The sequence below is a fragment of the Corvus kubaryi genome, unplaced genomic scaffold (genome assembly GCF_017639235.1).
Source record: "Corvus kubaryi isolate FWS band 111438036 unplaced genomic scaffold, C.kubaryi_AGA036_p1.0 133, whole genome shotgun sequence".
Classification (NCBI taxonomy): Eukaryota; Metazoa; Chordata; class Aves; order Passeriformes; family Corvidae; genus Corvus; species Corvus kubaryi.
The window spans coordinates 19,992,486-20,003,408 of record NW_024580667.1 but is presented as its reverse complement, the minus strand read 5'-3'; positions in this window follow the sequence as shown (position 1 = coordinate 20,003,408).

The window sequence follows — 10,923 nt, the reverse complement described above, 5'->3', positions numbered from 1 at the left end:
AAGTCATTTTCATTATTTCATCCAAATGATAAACATTTCATCATGTGGCTTGCATAAAATATTGTAAGTACAAAGCTGTGAGGAGTTGATGAAATACTTATTAATCACTATATCCAAAAAACAATGGCAGGTGGGTACTAAAAGATATTCAGGATTATGAAGCTGTGTAACTTCACAGTTGTTGAAAAAAACCCAGTATTTCCATTAAACTTAAACGTTGTTCTCAATAATGCTTCCTACTCAAATGCATAGTCAAAGAAAGTTGGGAAACACTACAAGTTTGTGTTTGTTTTCCTGTGAGTGAGGAAAAAAGCCAATGTGTGTTCACCCCAATCTTTTGGTTTAGGTTTTCAGAAAGCCTGTAAGTGCAATGAATTTGCCTTCACTTCCAAAAAATCTGAAATATTGTTAGCACTGCAGAGCACCTTCTTAAAAGGCTATCTTAGAAGAGTTATATCAGCTGTCCTGAAGTCTTTGTTAACTCAACTCTACCATATTTATCTTGCTTTTTATTTTAACATAGACAGACATGAACACAAGGTACACAGTGCCTATTTCTTCTGCTGTGCTCCTGCGTCATTGGTGTTACCAAAGGATCAGTTAGAGAAAAAACAGGCTTTGGAGGTCTATAGTCTTGGATAGCAGGCTGAATTTGACCATTTAAGTGAACCTTAGCAAGTCATATCATTTTGCACATCAGTTTTCCCTTATGACTGCCATTTGTAATATCCAGGACATTGAGATTTCTGGGTGGATGACACTTTTATTAATTATTTGCATGACTCACATCCAAGAGGCCTGGTCACAGAGTAAACTCATCTGCATTGAACACAGTACAAAACTGATAAAAACACATATAGACTGTAAAATTGTGTGTTAGGGGCAGAGTAACAATAATCCATAATGGCAAATAACATTAACATTAGCTGTCTTTGATGACTCTTGCTCATGACTCATAGAAAATCCTGAAGGAAGAAGAGCTTTGAAAATTACACAAATTGATGAAACATCCACTAAAAATTACTTAGTGACAACAAGTTCCCTGTTCACCAGCAGATTGTTTTGACAAGCTGCTATCTGGAGTATCTGAGGCAAGGCAGCTGTTTCCAGTCATCCCCCTCCACAGTGAACTGTGCATGCAAAGTGTACAATGAGGATATGTGGAGGCAGCGAGTGCCTACATGATATCACACAGAAGTGATCAAACATCTGAGTTTTGTTTTATTTCATAAGGCTTTTTTCATTAACAAAGCCAAATGTCATATTCTGTTATCCTAGTCATTCCCATAAAAGGATTATAGCTGTCTAGTTTATCAGGGTTCATTTTTTGCTAACAGTGGGCAGATTTCCTTCTCTTTACAGTATAAGACATTAATCTTCATTTTTCTACTAATCAGTCCAAGGGTTTTAACACTTAATACGTTGCATGGAAAGCAAAGGAACTGTCAGCATGATATAATTAAATTCTCTCTCATTGACCCTTAACATGTTTTACAGCACCTCTTCCAGTGACATAATTACAGTAAATTGGAAGGAAAGCTTCCAAATTCAGTTGGATCTCCTGAATACTAACTGCATTCATTATTCCTGAATCCACAGCTGTTAGCACTCCTGTTGAGATTCATTTAAAGAACCTTCAAAGAGTAACAACAACATACCCATAACAATATTAGGTAGAAAATCCTACTTACATCATTGGTGATTTGTTAGATATCAAAGACCTTTCTGCAAAATGTTTTATTTTCCAGTTAGAACACAGTATCCAGGATTTAATAAAAATAATTTAGTAGATGTCTCTCTGCTCTACTTTCTCAATAAACAAATGTACACAAACAGATATCAATTACAAACATTTCTGATTAGAGATACTTAGGGGAGTATCCATGTTCCAGGCCATTGCCTTCAGAAAAATGAATACCATCTCAGGTCATTTAGAGGTAAGATTCAGGAACAGATATAGAAAAAATTAATTATCAAAGCAAGTTTTAAGCCATTAAGTCTGCCATTCTCTTACACAAAGAAAGGCAGACTACAGATTGCCTTGGTCCTGGGAGAGTCCACCCTTCAAGTTTGAGAGAGGGCCACCTGGTCTGACTGTCCCAGATACCCTAAATGAAGAATTTTCTTTTTGCTATTTTCTTAACTAACTCTCAGTTTTAATCCTTACATGTACAGGATTGCACAGACAATTTCAAACTGAAAAAAACAAGGTTTTTGTTTACTCGAATGTTCTCTTTCACAAAGTGAAACTTCCATGCAGTGACAGCTGGAATCATCATATACACCAAAAAACCCCTGCCAATATTGTCCCTGAAAATAACTCTGAGAAGACACTGGTTTGCCATCTGCATCCTCTGCAAGTCCACTTCCTGATTATTGATTTATCAGAGTTTCCTTCCCTCCATGAGCAGCACTGACCATGCACAGTTAATTCACCAAGGAAGTGAAACAGAGGACCCACACTCCCAGGGACCTCACAGCTGAGCAAGAGCAGCCACCCTTCTGATTCACACCAGCAAATCTCTGTTCTCCACAGAGAATTTCCCTAGACTTTTCCTGCTGATCAAAGTCTCGCCCAGTGATAATGTGGAGCAGAAATGGAGGTTTCTTGGCTGCTGGAGGCAAACATGATAGCACTCAAGGTTAACATATGTTTTTGCTCTATCAGAAAATGATCTCAGCTCCCACCCCCTAAATTTCTTGTGCTAGAGGAAAATCAGACAAAATCAATGTAGGAGATAGATATTTGAGGAGTGGGAGGAGAGCTCTATTTCCTTTAATTTAGGCACCATCAAGTGCTCCATCCAGGTCTGGCACATCCATCTCCCCTTACTGCTGTGAGCTTTTTCAATGGGCAGGAGGAATGTTCCTCTTGCTCCACAGTGTGTTCAGGGCAGATTTCAAGGCTGTTATATGCTTCCACAGCCAGACCTAGGAGCTGGGCCTGGGACCAGGAGACCGGCTCATTATCCAGAAATGTGATTCTGATTTGGACTTTGTGATGGGTGAGGGAGCTGTGCTGAGATTCCTTGGGGAAGAAAGGAGTTTGGCCAAAGCCTTTGTAACATGATACATGCATAGACCCCAGAGCTGGGGAATGCACTGTGATAGAAGGAGCTTTGGCCAACCTCATTTGTATCACTTGCAGCACTCCAGGACCTGCAGCTGTACCAGAACTGTTGTTGCATGTAAGTGCAAATCATCACTGTGTTCACAGCCATGAAAGGGCACAGCAACTCTTCAACATATGACCGAGAGCAAATGATTTGCACTCGCCTCACAGCTGTTTGCTCCTGCTTTGGGAGAGGATTAAAAATACAAGGAGAGCAAGGAAACGGGCTTTGTGCTGGTATCCTGCTTCTCCTTCCTGCTTGGAAACTGTTATGTGTGGAAGAGCAGAGAGGCAAGCAAGCCTCCTTTCCATGAGCACGGTCTCTTTGCAAACTCAGTGGGGTCTTAGCTGGATGGAGACAGTCAAACTCACTAAGCCAGACTGCCAAGGCTTGGCAAAAGAGCTGTAATTATTGGAGCTGTTTGCATTTTGTTTATTTACTTGATTGTTATATGATTACATAAGTAACCTGTTTTTCATTATTTATTCCTTATCCTTTCAATTTCCTCAGGAAAGAAAGGAACAAAAGATATTTAATAAGCAAAGACAGGGACCCACAGTATTTCCAAGGTCTTCTATCCTACAGGCTCAGGACTAGAAAGAGAGCGAGTTCCCAAGTGTTCAACTACAAATTATGACTACTACAAATGTAGGTAGGATGTCAAGAAAGAGGGGATGTGTGCTTCCCAGTTAGACTGGTTTACCTTGCCCAGCAATAATCTCTGGTTCAGGGATGGAACCCTAGATTCCTCACCAGGCTGCAAAACCCCATCCATACTTGATCCTTGCCCCTAGAGCACCACCTAGCTTCAAGAAAAAGCATGGTCAGGGATGAGAAAGTAAACAGTGGTCTTTGAACTTCTGTTTTCTTTTTATATTCTGGTTAAGTAATCACTATTTTACAAAAAAAAACTTAATTGGGAGACTGTGTTTTGCAGTTACCTGTGCCAATATGTAAGAGAGGATTTGAGGCTTTCACTCAATCAGACTGAGGCATCTTGTGAGCATGTCTGTCTGCCTACGTAACCTCAAAAAAGGAGAGGAAGTTCCCACTATTCCAGCTTAAAATCCCTGCTATTTCACACAAAACTACAGTAATAGATAAGTTTATTTAAGTAACTCACAATATAATAGGATAGTATTCACTAAAAGCAAAAACAGAAAGAGAAAGGACTGCAAGGAGAGGACAAACAACTGTGCATTTACAGCCTCTAGAGCTAAAGAAGCCAGGGCTTCCCAGCAGAGCAATCAGCTTTGCTAAAATGATGGCAGCAGCCCCCAGGAGCAGGAGCCCTGCCTGTGCAGTGAACAGGACTGCAGGTCTGCAAAGCTGCTTGAGGTGAGACAGGTCTGTTCTCACTCCACAACCCTCTTGGGAGAAGGGGATTTTTCTGCTGACTGACCCAGGCTGAAAGAACAAGCCCATTCCTAGGGAGAAACATGCTAAAACCCCTTAAATATTTTTTCTTTCTAAGAGGGCTGCTTTTTCATCTCAGTGAAGATGGATGCAAGGAAAATGAAATCTCTCCATTTAAGTCCTTTCAGCCTCATTCCTTTTTTAATTAATTTTGGCTATGTGACAACTTCCTTTTCCTGTCCCGTTGCTCTTTCATATCTTACCTCTTCCCCCCACAAGCTGTCAGAGCTCTGCTTTCACTCTCTGGCTGTCACTTAACTTCTTAGTGCAAATCCCAGACCACAGGCCCTACCCCACAAGCTCTATTTCCTTTCTTCCTCTTGGACTGCGCTTGCAGACTCTCATCTTACTAAAACACAATGGAAAGAGACCCCTCCTTATTTTGGCTCCTGTGTTTATGCTGCTGTTACAGAAAGTCTGTGGAGAGGCAGGAGAGACGTGTGGGTGCTTGGATTTGCACATTGCACACCAGGATGCTTTTACATCTCCACCACACTCACAGAGGTAAAAGTATCAAAGAATTGTAAGTACTCATTGTACTAATTTAAGGACTAATTTGACTCCAGAAGGTCATTTACAGTGACTGTGCTGGATAACCACCTGGAAGGTATTAAGCCTTGACTCAGGCTGAAACAGGTGACTCAGGGTGCCAGGCACCCTTCAGTAGTGTCTGACAACAATCAAAACTCCAGTGTGCTGCAGGCCTTCAGAGTTCTTCCCACTATTTGGATGCATCTATAGGATAGTATGGAAAGATCATAGTGAGAAAACTCTGCAGAAGCTCTTTACTGGATCATGGCACACTTGTTGTACGTGAAGATGACACACTTCCAGCCTGTTGAATCACATGTTTTTAAAGACCCCATATGGGAGCTGGATCTATAAGTATTTTGGTGTATTAGTAAAAGTTTTTCTTGTCTGTGAAATCATGTGTTGAAGCATTCTTAGGAATCAAATCACTTGAATCACTTTGTCTTTAACTAATCTCTCAGCTTCTTCTCTGTGAGACTATTTAAAGCAAAAAAAATTAGAAATTTTGATCCAACTTTGGTTTTTTGTTCACTTTTCCTTCACATTCTCTGGTCCTAACCCATGTACCATACATTTTTCCCCTCAAAATGCCTGACTTATACATTCAAGTTAATAATCACTGTTGCATTCAGTTAAAACAGAAACATTATGATGTTAACCCACTATGACTGGCTTAAGAGAGACAGACTCACACACATATGAAGAAACTTATGTTCTTGAAGTGCTTGGAAACTCCTAAACTATTACAGGACAAATAATCTTTTCAATCTCATGACCATGTTCAAGTATTAGCCAAATTTATAGGTGCCATTCATGTGATGACAAAACTATTTTTCAGTGAGTAAAGGCAACCTAAAAGGATAGCAGTGCACTGGAACATCATAGACTTCTTAAATCACAGCAGAGCTACTGAATAGGGAATCTTTAATGGTTACTCAGTTGTTAAACATAGTTTTCATCTGGATAAACCTACAAGTGCCACTATAGGCTAGAACTTCTTGGAAAATACCAGGAAAGAAAAAGGAAAAAAAATAAGGAAAAAGAAAAGAAAACCCCAGAAGAAAAACAAAATTGTCCTTGTTTTATAAAACAGTCCCATCAGATGCCTCTGAGTTAAATGAACTGTTTTGTATTATCACCCTCACTGACCCAGTGATGTTGTATTTGCAGACATAAATATCATAAAATATATATTTCAATTCTGTGAAGTTTTTCAGACTCACAAGAACACAACAAAAAAATCTTGGGATTGAAGTCTCAAAACTCTTGAGACTCCCTATACTCCAAGTCCACATTGAATGCCTTAAGTCTGTGATGCCCCAAGCGAGCAGACACAGCCCCTCCAGAGATGTGTGGAATCTCCTCTTGTCTAAAGACATTTTGAAGCTCCTCTGCCATTTACTTAAATTCTCGGGGCAGAGTTTCCATCTCCTGATCCAGTTATATCCCTCCTTTTCGAATCAGGACCATTGGGAGGAACCAGAGCACTTGGTGTTATCTTGGTGTCCCTGTTATCTCGCTGTGATTTTACTACTACGTATTACACTACTAACATTGTGATCAGCAGCATTAGAGAGCAATGTATAACGTATTAAACACATTGCAGGCTGGAAGTGGAATTGCTTCTGTAGCCAGTAGTACAAAACCACTGGAATGTTTTTAATAGTGCTGTTTTAAATAGTCTCATTTTTAAAGAAAAAAAAAATTACACACTGGATTATAAATTCATGCTTTGCTTGTGAGCACATTCTGTGATCCTTGTCTAGAGGAGTTCATGGGGGAGCATTGCATGCCAAATTAACTAAAGAAGAGCCCAAATTCTCATCAGTTCAAACAGGAAATGAGAGATGGAGAGTGTTTTGTTTTCCTGCACATCTTTCTAAGATAAATTCTTTTAACTCCCAATTTGGAACTGCTTGGAACTAAGCCTGGTTGAAACAATTAAATGATTTACTATTGTTTAAAAATAAATATGACTCTGGAGTATACTTTAAAAGTACTTCTGTGGTTATTTTATTCCTTTTTTAATTTTTTTTTTTTTTTTAATTTAGAGGGAGAACAATCCTTCCTCTATACTTCTGTCACCAAAAGGACAAAGAACAACTCAGGCTCTGTTAATTAACAGTGGAAAAAATGTTTCTTGACTTTGAAATGATTTGTTAAATTATTATATGGTAATTCTAAAGAGGGGGATTAAAAAAAATATATGGTGTTATTAATGTATGTACATAAACTGATGCTTAAGTAAATGAGGAGAGTATCACAAGAAAGGCATAACTTGGAAATGGCATCAGCTTCCCTCTGTTTTCAATTATACATATTCCAGGCCAATTCCCATGGCACAGTTTTCAGTGGAGGAGAAAAGAAGATGTACACTGTACATTAGCAAAAGCCAAAATATTAAAGGGAATTCTTTTGTTGACATGAGGCCCCCTGCATGAGCAATATGGCAGTTATACACTTGGGGTGCCTAAATAAAACCAGGTGGAAGCAGGCAAGTGTGTGTCTTTAGACCTACGGCACAACACTGTCAGCCAGCCCCAGCAGCAGACATGAGGCTGCTTCAGCCTTTGCCCTGAACGCCTCCCCTGACACAGGTAACATCTTTTCCAAGAGGTCTTGCTGCGCTTCGTTCCCATCTGCCTGTGATAAATGTTGGCTGGCAAGCCAAACAGGATCATGATTGGGCTCATGGTTCCTGCATGGGCTTTTTAGTGGAGATGTATTCTCTTCCCACACTGCAGCTGGCCATGTAGGATCAGCACTTATTAATCAGACTATGTCTGGTGGAAATGCAAGCCCAATGCCACAAGATGTGATTATTTGTCAGCTTGTCACATCACTATAAAAAGAACTGGCAGCAAGTTTCTTGTGAAACTTTATTTGATGCAGGTGTGTTTTGCGCAGCCACTCTTTGGATTCAGTGCACATCCAACAGCTTGTGAGCACACCAATTTTTGTCCCTCAGTTTGCAAAGAACTGAGTCCTGTACTAACTTCAACCCGCCTCCGCAATCCACAGAAAGGCCAACTAACTGTCAGACTTGAGAGAATCAAGGTTGAATGGCATGGCCATTTACAACACCTCTGAGGTAAAAAGATTTATTAAATATGGGAAACTGTGGTTCTACACATGGAAGACACTGATGTAAAAACTTTTTACCATGAACTTGACCAACAAAGTCAGTTTCTTCCAAATGAAAATGCAAAGCTGTCTGTAGATAGCAAATCCAGCACCACCTTCATTCAGGACTTGCTTGTCATGAGCAAGCAGTGTGCAGCAGCTGACACCAACACATGGTCCTCTTCATGACTTCAGACCTCTATTAAGTCCAGAGAGGTTAAGTAGTCCTGTAGCACTTGAGAAGACAAGGAACTGAACGAAATTCTTACCTTGTAATTTCAACGATAACGCTGTCTGTGTCATTAATTGTTGTCTTCCCTGATGGGGGAAATGATCAGATTTTGGCCCGGAGGAAAAAGGAGGCGAATGGGACTTCATGCTTCTCAGTCTCCAGACAGGTGTTTATTAATTCTTATCTAAGGAGTACAAGCCCCTGGTGTGGCCTAGACATAGCACAGAGCAGAGAATGCAGCAAGAAGAACTGCAGCAAGAAGAAGAAAGCAGCAAGAAGAAGAATGCAGCAAGAAGAACAACTTACCAAGATCTCCCAGCCTTTTTAAAGGTAAATTACCCAATGAAAGCTTAAAATGCAAGGTATTTCCACTTTTTTACCAATGTCCAACAAGTTCCTAAATCATGTAGATAGGCACTGCGGAATTCTGTATCCAATCATCCCAAACCACTATTGCTGCAAAATATGGAGTTAGTGAAGAAGGAGAAAGAAGCTTTTAACTGCAACTTATCCTCCATTTTGAGGTTTTCTACTTCTATCTATTTACTATGCAAATAGACCTAAAACCTCTAAATTTTTCACCCTGTGATAATCTCACATAGTATTCTATCACCTAATTCACACCATTGTAGATTCTAATTCTTCCCAGAGGCTAGGAAAATTTTCCCGTGGACAAAGGTCAAAAACAGTACTGTCCAGAGGGGTAAAACCTTTCAAAACAGGCAGAGAAATATTCTCTGCATTCTGGGTTCCCACACAACTCCACTGAAGTTTAAGTTGTGAGAACAATGAATTATATTACTAATGAATAATACCTTGTTATTAGTGTCTGTTCAGAAAACTTTAAAATGGAAAAAAGATTAATCTAAAAATAAATGCTTTATTTTTCAGAGAAATACCAAATAAAAAAAAGAGCAGTGTATATTTTATACATATTTGTTTTAAATATTTCAGCTTTTGAGGACAATTCTAAGAATGTCACTTAGGATGAATACAAAATACTGTTTTGTTGTTTTGGCTCTAGATGGCTCTGCCTGAGCAGGGGCACTGGGCCAAGCTGATCTCCGGAGATCCTTTCCAACCTCAACCATCCTGTGCTTCTGTGAGATGGTCAAGTGAAAGTCAAAAATTTTCCTAAGTATTTCCTTCTCCTGTTTCAAATTGATCCTTGAACTCCTGAGCTCCTCTGGTGTAACATAAGGCACCATGCATGAGATTCTGAAAGAAAACTTTCAAACCCAAGGATGCAACACTTCCTCTCCCATTCCCGAGACGTTGCTGTTCTTTAGTTTCAAGTACTCTCTCCACCCCTAGAAACTGCATCTGCCTTAAATCAACTGCTTCATGGGTGGTGGTGTTTTTTTCGTTGGTTTTATTCTTACAGAAGAGGATACAGTATCAAAGGAAATAAGCACTGAAGATTTTTATTTCACATAGTCCTTTTTACAATTTGAAAAAATTTAACCCTCAAGCAAATAAAGGCACACTGCCTAAATGTGCTATGGTGATACCAGGCAATAAATGCAATGCAGATATATTTTTTCCCCCTTCTTGCCACACGTAAACATTTGTTCTGCAGTGTTACATTTCCATTAGAGCATTTTGTAGAAAGTAAGGTTTTCACATTACCCAGAGACCCTCTTCTTCCAGCTACTTACATATATCCCTACTAACTTCCCACTATTCAAAACATGCAAACTGAGATAAATTGGGGGAACGGAATTATTGACACTAATAGGAGAAATTTTATTTGATCCTTAAGCTTTGTATCTTTAAGGCCTTGTTTAAAAGAATTTTAATTTAATCATGTTACTGGAAATCCTTTTAAATACTCTACCGTGATAGGATGCGTTCTCTCTCTTTTGTCTCTTTCTCATTGTCTCTCATGTGACTCATGATAATGCATTGTTTCAATCTGTAAGTATTGCTGCTATTGCTCGTAACACCTTGAGAAAGAACAGGATCAGGCATTTTTTCAACAGAATAAACAGCAGTGAACTCCACTGAATGTCACTGTCAGGGCAACAGGGAAACAAGCTTGAACATGAAGAAAGCACTTCCAAAACATTACAGGCAAATACAGCTATGGATGCCTTTAAAGGGAACTAGCTGAAAAAAGTAAATGCAAGAACTTTCTTGGCAATATATGGAACTATACTGTAACTCAAAGCTGGGTCTCAAGGTGGCTTGTGTTTTAGTGTCCAGAACATCACATGGTACGTGGCCCTATGCAGAGAAAAAAAAACCAATAAAAACCAACAAAACCCTCACACTTTTGGACAACATATGTTCTAAAACTCATTGACTGTTTTTATATTCTTCTTGCAGCTTTTCTTCTTTTAGTTGCTTGAAGTTATGCCAATCTCAGATCAACAAAAGAGATTTAGAGAGCGGCAAAACTTATGGAATGAATTATTTCAAGTAGCATGACATCTCCACTCCATGTACAGAATACACTAGAAGCTTAAAGACATTACAAGGTAAATGACTCCTCATTTGCATGTTTTA